Source organism: Rattus rattus, chromosome 4 (genome assembly GCF_011064425.1).
Source record: "Rattus rattus isolate New Zealand chromosome 4, Rrattus_CSIRO_v1, whole genome shotgun sequence".
In the NCBI taxonomy this organism is placed as follows: domain Eukaryota; kingdom Metazoa; phylum Chordata; class Mammalia; order Rodentia; family Muridae; genus Rattus; species Rattus rattus.
In genome coordinates this window covers 8,721,617-8,735,109 of record NC_046157.1, presented here as the reverse complement: position 1 = coordinate 8,735,109, position 13,493 = coordinate 8,721,617, and positions in this window count along the sequence as shown.

The window sequence follows — 13,493 nt, the reverse complement described above, 5'->3', positions numbered from 1 at the left end:
AATTAAGAGAACTGAAACAGGGAAGAGAAACAGGGAAAAGCTAACCCCTGGGCAGTACTCAGGCAACATCAGTGGTAGAGCCCCAGAGCGAGGCTCCCAGAACAAGGTGATCTTCCAATACTGGGATCTATGTTGCCTGCTATCATCTGGAGGTTTTTGGACTTACATTTCTATAAGACTCAACATCTCTTACACCTACTTACAATAGGGTACCTTGCCCAGAACCTTCTCTTTACTTGGGCTAGTTTGTGTGGGCCCTTATTTCTCAGAACAAGAGTACAGTTTATACTGACAGTCACACTTTATGCATGTCTATATTTCACATTTTATATAAATATATCTTTGAGTTTTAAGTTATTTATTTACAGAGTTATTACTAATATGATGCGTTTAAAGCATGAAACTTTTGTAGTGCTTCCTAAAAAAAGTAGTAAATCAAAATCCATTTGTTCATAGCCACTTGATCATTCTGCATTACTGGCTATGAGGAGCAACATCCCCAGGGTCTACTGAGGTAGCTCAGTGGAGGAAGCTTGGGGCTCTTCTAGCAGACCTGAGTCCAGTTCTCGGCACCCACATCAGGCAGCTTACAACAGTAACTCCAGCTCCAGGGGTTAAAAAAGAAAGAATACTCTGAACGGTAACGTCAGACTTTGGAGACTATTTTCAATAGTTACATGACCAGTTTCACTTTTAACTATGGCACCACAATAAAGTGCTGCCTGCTCTATACACTGCTTTTCACTGTGGATGGTTTTGCTGATGATAACTTTGTGACTTTCATAAAGGATACACACACTTTTTACCACTGTGTTCCCACACTCATATAATGTGAGTAAGATTCAATTTACTATTAAACTAAAGCAAAATTTGTAAACCAGATACTGCTGTTGGAGGGTGTGTGTGTGTGTGTGTGTGTGTGTGTGTGTGTGTGTGTGTGTGTGTGTGTGTGTTCATACGTGTAGGGACCCATATTTACATGAGTGGAGGCCATATGGTTTATCTTCCTCAGTCTTTTTCCACCTTATTTATTGAGGCAAGGACTCCCACTTGAATCCAGAAACTCCCGATTTGGTCAGTCTACCTAGACAGCTGGCCTTTGTGGACCCACATCTCCCCCTTCCAAGTGACAAGGTTACAGGCAACTGCTAAGGCAACCCAACATTTCTGTGGTCTCTGGAGATCTGAACTCACTTTTACCAACCACACAAACCAACCGGGCCATCTCCCTGGCTGCAATGTCTACATTTCTTAATGAATGGTGGCTCACATTTCCTGGATTCCTCCAAGGAAAGACACAAACCTTGGTTTACTCAAAACACTGTGACCAATAGAGAAGACCAAGCTCCTCCAATCCCTAAAGAACAGAAGGTATTTCTATCCTGCTGACGTCATGAGACCCTGCACAAGCAATGTGGTGATCAGGGGCACTTTCATTGAAAGGGTAGAACACGTCCGTGGGCACGAGGAAAGCAGACTTCTATGTAGAGGGATGTGAAGCCAGAAAAGGCTTGCAGTCTCAGAAGGGAACTTGAGATGCTTGGAAGGCCACTGTAACACCCACCTTTGGTGACTGACCACCCTAGATGAATGGTTGCTTGGGACATTTCACACCTGAGCCAAGCCTGAGGATAGAGTTTTACTATATAGCCGAGGCCTGTTTCAAACTTACTACATACTCAAGCTGTCCTTGAACTTGCTGTTGTCTTGTCTCAGCCTCCCCAGGCCCGGGATTCTAACTGTGTGGCATCATACAAAGTGCGTGACACCATACCAAGCTTCTGTTTTATATCCTAAGCAGGCAGGTTTGGTTAAGCAGCAGTCATGTACAGAGTCAGAACCACTGACTACTGTAACCCAGGCTCTTTAGGGTTTATAATAGTTTCACAGAGTCAAGAGCACCAAGCCCAAACCAGGAAGACATCACATCAAGGGTCACAGCAAAATTTTGATCAGAGAGATCGCTTAACTCCAGCGTTAGGGTTTTAGCATGATCCGGGCCTTCATAATATTTGCAGTTAAGTTGGAAAACCATGGCATAGGCAATGTAGAAAAAAATACCAAGACACATGAAAATGATGGCCAATTAATGACGATCCTAGGAATCCTGGGACCCTGAGAAGGACACAGGTGGAATGACACATTGCTCTCTCCGGACACTATGTGGTGGCCAGCCTTGCCGAGCAGTTAAGCTATGAGATAAGTATGCTGAGGGTTTCAAGAGCCCTGGGTTTCTCCATGGAATGGCAGGGCCTCCTCTGTTTGGTAAGAACTACCTTTCTTGATGTGACCATCTCTGAAGGTTGTCTGGGCTGCTGTATCAAAGTATGATAAACTGAGGGGCTTCATACAAGTCCTGGAGGCTAGCTTTCTGAGACCGGGTGTCAGTGGGGTGGTTTCTCCTGAGTGCAGTGTGGGAGTTTGTTCCAGCCTTCTCTCATAGCCTCTGGCAGCTGCCTGGCAATCTTTGATTCTCTTCTGTCTTATGAAAACACCGACCCTGTCTCTTTGTTTTATTATGCATGCACGCACACTCTCACGTACATGTGTAACCAAAGTCTTTTATATCACACTAACAGAAAAACTTCAGGAAAGGGTTAGTGCCTACATTATCTATGAGGTTCAAGCTACTCAGTAGCCAGAAAAGATCAGACTCAAAATTGGTATGGGGACAGCTGGTGAGACAGTTCAGTGTGTGAAGGCATTTGCCACACAAGCCCAGTGACCCGAGTTTGATCCCAGGAATTCATTTAAAGATGGAGGGAGAGAACCCATCCCACAGAGCTGCCCTCTGCTTGTCACAGACACACAGTGGCCCATGTGCACAGATATGTTGTTGCTACTACTACTACTACTACTACTACTACTACTACTACTACTACTACTAGTGCCAGTGATGATGATGATGATGGTGGTGGTGGTGGTGGTGATGATGATGATGATGATGATATAAAAATGGTACAAACAGGAATGGACATATTTCCAGACATTTAAATGATCAAGAAAAGCATGAAAAAGTGCTCAATGGTATCACTCATCAGGGGAATACAATTAACATCACAGTGAGCTATCACCTTACTCTAGTAGAACAGTTGTTATCAACAGGGCAAGGGCTAGCATGCGTGTGGAGAAAGGGGAACTCTACACACTATTCTTGGTAATGTAAATTAGTAAGGCCATTATGGAAAACAGTGAGAAAGTTCCTCAAAAATTAGAAACAGAACTTACCAGATGATCCAGCATTCTGACTGCTGGGGATACACATCCAGAGGAAGCACAACTGTAGCCTAGCACCCCATCTCCAGTGCAGCACAAATCACAGTAATGAAGAAGTAGAAACGCCCTAGAATCTACCAACATAGGAGTGGATAAAGAAAATGCGTTACATAAAGAAAGGGGCCTCCCGTCTGCAGGTGAAAGGCTTCGACAGAACCTGGAGCTCACTCTGTTAGGAAACTATGGCTAAGAGGCACAACTCCACGAGATTTAGACTCACTTAGGAGGCAACCCCCTGGGCATGTTTATGAGGGAGGTTCTACATTTGGTTATTAAGGTGGGAGACCTACCCTAAGTGCTGTGGTCTGAGACAGAATAAAAAAAAAATTGATTTGTGGTGTTCCAGTGCAGAGAACAATATTAGTATGTCTTTGAATCCTAACTGTGGATACAATGTGATTGGACACCTTATTCTCCAGCCACCATGCCTTCACCACCATGACAGTTTATACTCGCTTGAACTGAAATAAACTTGCCTCTCTTTATCTTTCTTTTTGTTGGTCACAGGAAGGAGAAAAGTAACTACTACAGAATATTGGTGTCAAGTAGTCCTCGCTGTAACTGTGACAAACCTGAGCATGTGGTCATTACATCTTTGGAATTGGTTTGTGGGAGGAATGTGGGAAAGACTTGAACTTTGGCTTAGGGCCGTATATTCTATTAGCAGAACTCAAAGGGCTATCCTGGTGGGAGATCAGAAGACCAGAATGCTGAGAGACATGCGGACAGGAGGGACCCAGCTTGTGAGGTTTTGGGGAGGAGCAAGGATTTTTATCAGGAATTCAGGTAGAGGTCATTCTTGTTCTGTTCTGGCTGAAGATGACTGCATTTTGTTCTCAGAATGTGAATGGGGATGGATTAGAAAGCAGAACTAATGTGTTGGTGGAGAAAAATCTTGAAGGAGAATAGCATCGAGGCTCATTACTCTGATTGGGGTCTACAGTGAGGCAGAGCAATAAGGGAGCAAATAAATATGAAAAATGCATTGTCTCGTGGGAGAACAGGGAATTTAAAGTTGTAGGTGAGGTGTGTGTGTGTGTGTGTGTGTGTGTGTGTGTGTGTGTGAAGATAACAGCTGTAATTGTTAAAGAGACAGTAACCCTAAAGGGATGGTGTAGGTTGATGTCAATATGCAGGTGAGGGCTGGTACAGGTTAGGCCAAAGCCATGATTGGACAGAAAAAAAAAAAGGTGGGGACAAAGGTTTTGTAAGAAAGGAGAATCAAGATGGAGATGGAGAAGGATGACCCAGATCTGGTGGTCCTGAATTGCCAAGGTAGGTGGGATGGATTTCCGTAGACAAATTTATCTTATCTAGGTGGGTGGTTTTTATCCTTATCAATTGGTTTTTGTGTAGATGTACTGTGGGTTGAGAATTTAACATATGAATCTGATTGTTGGTTTACAGTTTGTTGAGTCTTAATTTTAACAGATTTTGGGAGTTTAGACCATAACTATTAGGGGGATGTTGGGCATAAGCAGAGCAATGGCAGAGAGTGATGAGAGGGTAGCCGCCGCCGAGGCCAGGGGTGGATGTTGAAAATGTGAACAGAGTCCACAGTAAGAGAGCGGCGGTATAGGTGGTCTCTGTATGAAACGGGCATGGCAGTGACCAGCCTGTGTCAAAGAGTACTTTGGGGGGCAGCGTGGAGCTGCTGAGATAATAAAGTTCCAATGGCCGGCCAAGCCGGAACTAGCGGGAGTGCGACCACAGGAGTATGGGAAGGAACCGGTTGTGCCTTTTTTTTTATTTTTATTTTTCCAAAGCAGGAAAGCTCCTACTGTGCACTGGGTCGTTAGTAAATGGCCACGCCCATCACAGGCTCCCTCCTGTGAAAGTCCAAATGTCACTTGGAAGATGGCAGTCTGAACTGAGAACGCTACGCGTAAGAAATTTCTCACCCAAAATGACTGCCTAGGAAGACTTTTTCTCTGACTCGGGCACAGTCAAGGGGACGAGGAGGCTCCACCCTTCTTGCAGCGGAACTTGGCAGCATACTGTATCTACATGATGGTGTTTCTGCAGACACGGAAGCTGAAGGAGTGATGCAGGCTTGTGCCAAAGTCTCTGAAAACTGTTAGTCAGGCCAGGCAGTGTGTGGGTCGGCCTGAGAGACTGGTGCATGACACGAAGAAGAAAAGAAGAAGATGGAGGAGGAGGAGGAGGAGGAGGAGGAGGAGGAGGAGGAGGAGGAGGAGGAGGAGGAGGAGGAGGAGGAGGAGAAGAAGAAGAAGAAGAAGAAGAAGAAGAAGAAGAAGAAGAAGAAGAAGAAGAAGAAGAAGAAGAAGAAAAAAGAAGAAAGAGGAGGAGGAGGAGGAGGAGGAGGAGGAAGAAGAAGAAGAAGAAGAAGAAGAAGAAGAAGAAGAAGAAGAAGAAGAAGAAGAAGAAGAAGAAAGGAGGAGGAGGAGGAGGAGGAGGAGGAGGAGGAGGAGGAGAAGAAGAAGAAGAAGAAGAAGAAGAAGAAGAAGAAGAAGAAGAAGAAGAAGAAGAAGAAGAAGAAGAAGAAGAAGAAGAAGAAGAAAAGAAGAAAGAGGAGGAGGAGGAGGAGGAGGAGGAGGAGGAGGAGGAAGAAGAAGAAGAAGAAGAAGAAGAAGAAGAAGAAGAAGAAGAAGAAGAAGAAGAAGAAGAAGAAGAAGAAGAAGAAGGAGGAGGAGGAGGAGGAGGAGGAGAAGAAGAAGAAGGAAGAGGAAGAGGAAGAGGAAGAGGAAGAGGAAGAGGAAGAAGAAGAAGAAGAAGAAGAAGAAGAAGAAGAAGAAGAAGAAGAAGAAGAAGAAGAAGAAGAAGAAGAAGAAGAAGAAGAAGAAGAAGAAGCAGCAGCAGCAGCAGCAGCAGCAGCAGCAGCAGCAGCAGCAGAAGCAGAAGCAGCTAATGTTGCACTGGAGCCCCCAGGATGATGGAGATGCCAGGACCACAGGCCTTCTGCTGAGAGAAGCTGCAGATTTGGACTGGATGCGACCAGGAGAGGGTTGGTGTGTGCTATCGGTGGCAAAGCCGTAGATATATGGCTGCTCGGCATCTTTGTGTCCAGACGATGATATCACAAGCTTTCCATCCTGAACACAGAGCTTCGTGAAGTTTTGGTCTTGGTGTGGTCTGGTACAACTTTGTTACGTCCTCATTTCTCCGTTTCAGAGCGGGAATGCTTACTCTGTGCCAGTATACATCAGAACTATGCAAATAGGGCTTTCTAAAAATAGGGCTTACAGCGAAGAGATTGCCTTAAATCTCTGGAGAGACTCAGACTTTGGGTTTTTAAACAGTATTGGAACTGCTAAAAGCTGTGGGGACTTTTGAAGTTGAACTGACTGCACTTTGCACTAGGAAACACCCTTGAGCCTTCGGAGACAAGAAATGGAAGGTTATGGCTTACACGTGACATGCTTGGGTGTCAAGTTGACAAGGGGTGGACTTGAAATAGCTAATGTTGATTATCAACTGGACAATATCTAGAATCACCCAGGAGACAAATTTCTAGGTGTGTCTATGAGGAATTACCTAAATTATGTTAACTGAGACAGGACGTCTCACTTCAAGTGTGAGTGTCTGGAGTTCTAGATCAGCTAACTAACTAACTAACTAACTAACTAACTAACTAACTAACTAACCAACCCACTAAACCCTTTCTCCCCTAAGTAACATATTAGGTATGTTTGTCACAGCGATAAGACAAGTAAGCATGACACTTGTAATTACTATGCGACAAACCTGTTTGGAAACAGCGATGCATTCTCAGATACTCGGGATTAAAATCTCAACCTATGAATTTTGAAAGGGACATATTTAAACTCAGAACAGAGACTGCTTGTAAGGGAGACTTGGTGAAAAGTTCTCACAAACGGCCCCAGCATCACGTGTCTGTCTCTGTCTCTGTCTCTAGCGCTCTCTCTCCCTTCCCCATTCATATTCTCCTGCCGACTAGAGTTCCATCGAGTTGAGATTTGAATTTCTTCTCAGGACCAGACACGTGGTCTCAGGGTCCTCCCAGGAGCTCACCAAGGAGACTTGACCTTGCTTCTTGTCTCAGAGGAGGAGAGACAAGATGATGGTGCTGGCCCCAGCCCAGTAGTTGCTTCTTTCCCATTCTAACTAGTTTTGTCATTTCTGCCTTTGGTGGGTCTCACCAAGAAACATCAGTGAACAGTATAGCATTTGGTGAGCAAGGGCACTTGGGCTACACAGACATGAAAACAGGTCAAAGCTGGTATCTATGAAATAGAAATCATCAAAATGTTAGAGGAGAGACCATTTCAAGATCTGTGAAAATCCCTTTCACTGGAGACTTTGATAGCTCATTGCATTTAAACTTGCGAAGGGTATCTTGGGTTTACAAGCCCTCACAGCCAAGAGAGCTTTACTCCCAAGTGCTCTTTAACAGACTGCCACCTGTCATTGTAAGTGCCGTCAGGTGGTCTGGCCGAGAAGAATCTGCAGTTCAACCCCTTTATCATTTAGAGAAGAAGAAGGGGCGTGGTGTTAGGAAGGTTGAGAACCCCTACCAGACAGATCGTCTCTGTCAAATAGCCTCAGCTGTGTCTGACTGCTTCTTTGGTGAAGCTGATGGGGGTGGGGCAGGGGGGCTGTGACCAATGGGTGAGAGACACAAAAACAAAGCTCTGCCTGATTGGAGGGAAGGTTTTTCCAGCAAATGTCTAAAGATAGAAAGGGCCGTGGTTTGTGTTACTGTAATAAATACCCAAGACAACCAACTTATGGTGAGAAGAGGCCCGTTTTGGTGCCCTGTGATCAGGGATCCATCTGTGACCGCTTGGCCCTGGCCTTGAGCCTGTGGTGGCCTGCCTGAAGCTAGCAGTGACCAAGGGAGTGCGGAGATCACAGTGCAGACCTGCTGCCATGAGTCACAAGAGAGAAGGGCCGTCGCCCTGAGTCTCAGCCCCTCTGGGGTGGATCTGGACAGAGTTGTATTGTAGGGCTCAGGTTGCTTTTCCTCTTTTTATAGCATACCCTGGGCTGGCTTCTCACATGCCAGTTTTAGTTTTAAGTCTCTCTCTCTCTCTCTCTCCCTCTCTCATGTGTGTCTGTCTCTCTGTTTCTATCTGTCTCTGTCTCTGTGTGTGTGTCTGTTTCTCTGTCTCTGTCTGTCTGTTTCTCTCTCTCTCGTGTGTCTGTCTCTCTGTTTCTGTCTCTGTCTCTGTGTGTCTATCTCTCTGTCTCTCTCTCTGTGTCTATCTGTCTGTCTCTGTCTCTCTCTCTCTTTCTCTCTCCTCTCTCTCGTGTGTGTCTGTCTCTCTGTGTCTCTGTCTCTGTCTCTGTCTCTCTCTCCTCTCTCTCGTGTGTGTCTGTCTCTCTGTTTCTGTCTGTCTGTCTGTCTGTCTGTCTGTCTGTTTCTCTCTCTCTCTCTCTCTCTCTCTCTCTCTCTCTCTCTCTGGTCACACACATATGGATTTGGCTGTGTGTATCCGTGCATGTGGAGGACATGAAGTGTCTGGGCCCTGTCACTCTTCACCTTGATACCATCACTGAACATGGAGTTAGGGTGGCAGCCAGAGAACCCCATCCATCCTCCTGCTCCCACCTCATAAAGCACGGGGATTAAAGGGATAGTTGTCCACATCAGGAGTTTTACATGGGTACTGGGGATTTGAACTCAAATTGCACCTCATGCTTTCAGAGCAAGCATCCATACCAAATGAGACCCCAACTCAGCCCGCATGACATTCATTTTATTTTATTTTATTTGTAGTGAGACAGTTGAATGCCCCCACCTGCTAACGTTGCTATTATTTCTGCTGGCACACGAGTCACATGGAAAGATGCACAAGGTCTACATCAAGAGGCAGCGCCTGGTCGTCCTGCCGTGCCGCCTGGCTCCCTCTGCTCTCCGCTTACCCCTCCACAACTCACTGCCGATCTGGCCCGATGTGGACCGAGCGATGGCCGTGCGTTTAAGGATTTCAGATGTGTTCCTTTATTCATTTATGTTTGAGGCTAGATGTCACTTTGTACCTTATCCTGCCCTCAAACACACAGCAATACTTGGGCCTCAGCTCCCCAGGGTGGCATGTAACACCACTCCCGACGCTCTGATTGGTCTTTGCTTATATTTTATTTGGTTTTTAGACTTTCATAGATGTGTGCTGTATTTGCAACATTTTCTCTTTCTTCTGTTCGAGCTTCCTGTGCCCAGGCACTCTCAAATTCATAACCTCTTATTTATCATTCTTACACACACACACACACACACACACACACACACACACACACACACACACACACGTATAAACACAGCAGTGTTGTTTTTGTGTGTATGTTTTTATGTCTGACAACTTGGCATAGGATAACCAGTTGGGATTTTCAACTCATTCTAGGTTGATTTTTGCCAGTCTCAGCAACTCTTTGAAGCTAGTTTTGAAGCTAGTTTTACTTGTGTAGTTTGGAAAATGGCCACAAGGTGGCAGGGTAGGACAAGCAGTGGCTATTTTAGCACACTCACCTCCACCCCCGACCACCACCAATGTAAATAGGGCCATAGGGCCAGGCTGTCTACTGGGACTGTTCTCCCTAGAACCCGTTTCCCTTCTTGTGACTCCTTTCACCCCAAGTGACTAGTGGCCCATGAGATGTGATTTGAGGTCCTACTTAAAGTTGTAAATTTCCACTCTGGCCTTTCTTTGAATTGAAGGTTTCCAGTTTTCCTTGAAAGGCATGGAAGTCTCGTCCCAATTCTCAGCCAAAAGAGGCCAATCTCTACTAGAGCCCTTCAAATAAAACCACTAATGAGCACAGTGGGCTTTCTAGGTCAGCAAAACACTGCCGGATCCAAGAGCTTTGATCCTCACCACAATCTTCCCGTTTAAGAAAAACAAGACAAGAAAAAACCCACCTTATTCAGGATCGAATGGAGATTAGAAGGAGCTAAGAGCACTGGACTGCAAGATGACCAGGCTGGGCCCCAGGGGGCAGAGCCACTGCTTGGAACACTGTGCCCCTGTTCCTGCACAGTCCTGTGCACAACTTTTCTAGTGCACAGCGTAGCTTAAGGAGATAGTGGAGCCTCTCAGAATCGGAAGGTTTGGGGGAGTGACAATGCAAATTCTGGATGGAGTCAGATAGGCAGCCACCAGGGACACCCAGAATTCACCAACTTTATCGTTACCAAGGCTGTGGAACTGGCGCACCCCTCCTGCCTTCTGCTACTCATCAGTGATAGGCCAGAGGTGCCCCCAAGCCTCGTTCTGATCTGTGGGTGGCGGTGAGCCTTAGCAAATCTGTGCGGAGCAGGGATCCACTTCAGTGAGACTGTGCAAACAGTCCTAGCTCAAGAGCTCCATTGTTGACTGGCTTCCGGCACTGGTGGGGAAGTCTGTTGCTCTCAGGCTTGGGTTTCTAGCTCAGACACAAAAGACCACACTGGCGATTTTCAGGACAACCTCCCACCCCCAAACGCTGGCTACTCCACTTTTATGTTGCTGTAATGAAGTACTCTACAGCAGAAACATTTTTTAAAAATTTTTTATTACATATATTTCTTTATTTACATTTCAAGTTTCCCAGTTTCCTGTCCATAAGCCCCTTCCCCTCCCACATATGGGTGTTCCCCCCATCCACCCTCCTTTAAGCCCCGTCACATTCCCCTGCAATGGGGGTCCAACCTTGGCAGGACCAAGGGCTTCCCCTTCCACTGGTGCCCCAGCAAGGCTATTCTCTGCTACATATGCAGTTGGAGCCCTGGGTCAGTCCATGTATAGTCTTTGGGTAGTGGTTCCGTCCCTGGAAGCTCGCTACAGCAGAAACTTAAAGGACAAGATATTTGTTCTTTCTCACACTTCCAGGGTACAGACCATTGTGACAAAAGCTTAAAGTAACTGGTAAGATCACCTACTGTGTGTGTGTCTGTGTGTGTGTGCACGTGTGCATGTGTGTGTGTGAGTGGTGCCACCTACAGTGTGTACATGTGTGTGTGTGTTTGTGCATGTGCATGTGCGTGTGCCGAGACGCAGAAAGTCTCGTCATTGCAATTAATGAAGTGAAGACATTGCCCCACAGGCATGCCCAAAGGCCCATCTCCTAGGTGATTCTAGGTTCTATAAAATTGACAATCCCCATCGCAGTGACTCTGAACCCTCCCTCCCCATCTAAGTGTGTGGACGCTGAGACAGGGGGCTGTGCTCACTGCAGTTCGCGAGGACTGTCAATCTCTCACTGAGACCACAGAGCTCTAGCTGCTCTCTCAGCTCCTGCTCCCTGGGTTTCTTGCCCACTCAGCCACTCAGACTCCTCTCCGGCTGTGGCACCCGATGCCACTGAACCTCAGAAGGAACTTGCACAGGCCACCACCTGTCCCCACCATGTCATTTTTACAATTCTCCTCGCCTCAAAGTCCCTGTATAGATGACAATTTGTAACTCTACTGAAATAGATTTTTCCAAAAACACATCCTAATATTTAACTTTAAAATTAATACATATTGAATGGTGAAAAAACAGTTATGACGTAGTCAATAGGACTAAAGATTATCGATGGGGCATTCAAAATGTGCCAGGAACATTTAAACAGCTTTTAAATCCTAAAATAATTTGCAAGTTCAGGGAAGTTACAGAGAGAGTGCAGGGAAGGCCAGAATTCTTGTCTTCCTGTGTCAGCAGGAATATGATAGACACCTACTGCATGGTATCACAGTGAGACTCACAGGGTGTCATTCGTAGACCTAACCAAGATTCTCACCAGTTCTGCATGTGCTTTGTGCATGTGTGTGTTGAGTGTGTGTTTGTGTATGCATGTGTGTATGTGTTTGGGTGCAACTCGTATGTTTGCAAATTTGTGCCCATGCCTGTGTATGGTGCATGCATTTGTGTGCTCATGTGTGTATGGATATCTGTGTCTGGGTGTGTAGGCATGTGCGCCTATGTACATATCTGTATTTGCATGGTATATCTCTGTGTATATGCGTATGTCTGATCATGTGTGGGGGTAGGTGTGCATCTCATCTCTGTATATGAGTGATGTGGGTTTTTATGCACCTAAGGAGCTTTCCACTAAGATACACGGATGCTCCATCCCCACTCGGTCTCTTTTGTTCCCTCTGCCCTTCGCCTCTACCCCAGACTTTCTGCAGTCACCAGTCTGTTCCCCATTTCCATAACTGGTGTATTTGAGAATGTTGTCAGTGACCTGCCACTGTGTCATTTATTGAGCACTTGCCGTGTGTCACGAGCTGGTATGAGCACATTTGGTTCTGTCCCCAGTTCATTGCCCTAGTCTCCATTAATCGGCATGGTTTACAGACTCAGCTTCTCGCCCAACTGATGGGGTCGACAGCTGGGATTCACATCTGGATCTGCCTCCACGGGCTGGACTTTAACTGTAAAATACAATGTCTCTTAAAAGACACAGTGTGAAGACACAGCTAAGCACATGCCTCTCATATGAGCACTTGGGAAGCAGAGGTAGGTGGATCTCTGTGAGTTCAAGGCCAGACTGCTACAGAGCAAGTTCCAGGACAGCCGGCCAGAAGTACATAGAGCAACCCTGTCTCAAACAAACAAACAAACAAACCAATAAATAAATAAAGTCAACACAGAATGTTATAATTATAAGAGGTTAGCAGTAGCCTCAGAAAATTTCCATGGGTTACTACCACAGAGTATATTTTCTAAGAACAATAAAATACTTATTTCTCTGAAAAAAGAAATAATAAAAATATAGAAAAATTGTATTTTTTTTAACTCAAAACTTTTTAACTGATGGAAAATTCACAGGTTAGAAATAGGCAGGGCATTATCTTCATGCAGACAGTCCTAGGTTCACCCATGGCACCGTACAGTGAGCATCATACACTCCCAGACTATTATGATGGATGTGAGACCAGCTCTATCCTAGACTACATCCCCGAGAGCAGATGCCGTGCTCCTGGATCCCCACATCCTCAGGGCTGCATCCCACACTGACTCACAGACCCAACACAGGATGTTGGTTTCAGATGCTTGTGAAAGCCAGCCTGCAGTGATATTGGGACAGCATTTGGAATCTGTGTTTCTGGGTCATGGCTACTGTATTCGGCTCCAGAATAAACTAGTTTATTCCCCTTGAGGTGAGAGCTCTGCTTTTGTGTCGATGACTGTAATATATGACTTATCCATCCTTTGTTGAGAGGATATATGCGGCTATATCTTACGCGCGCGCGCGCGCACACACACACACACACACACACACACACACACACACACACACACACACCCATACGGTTCCTATATATCCCA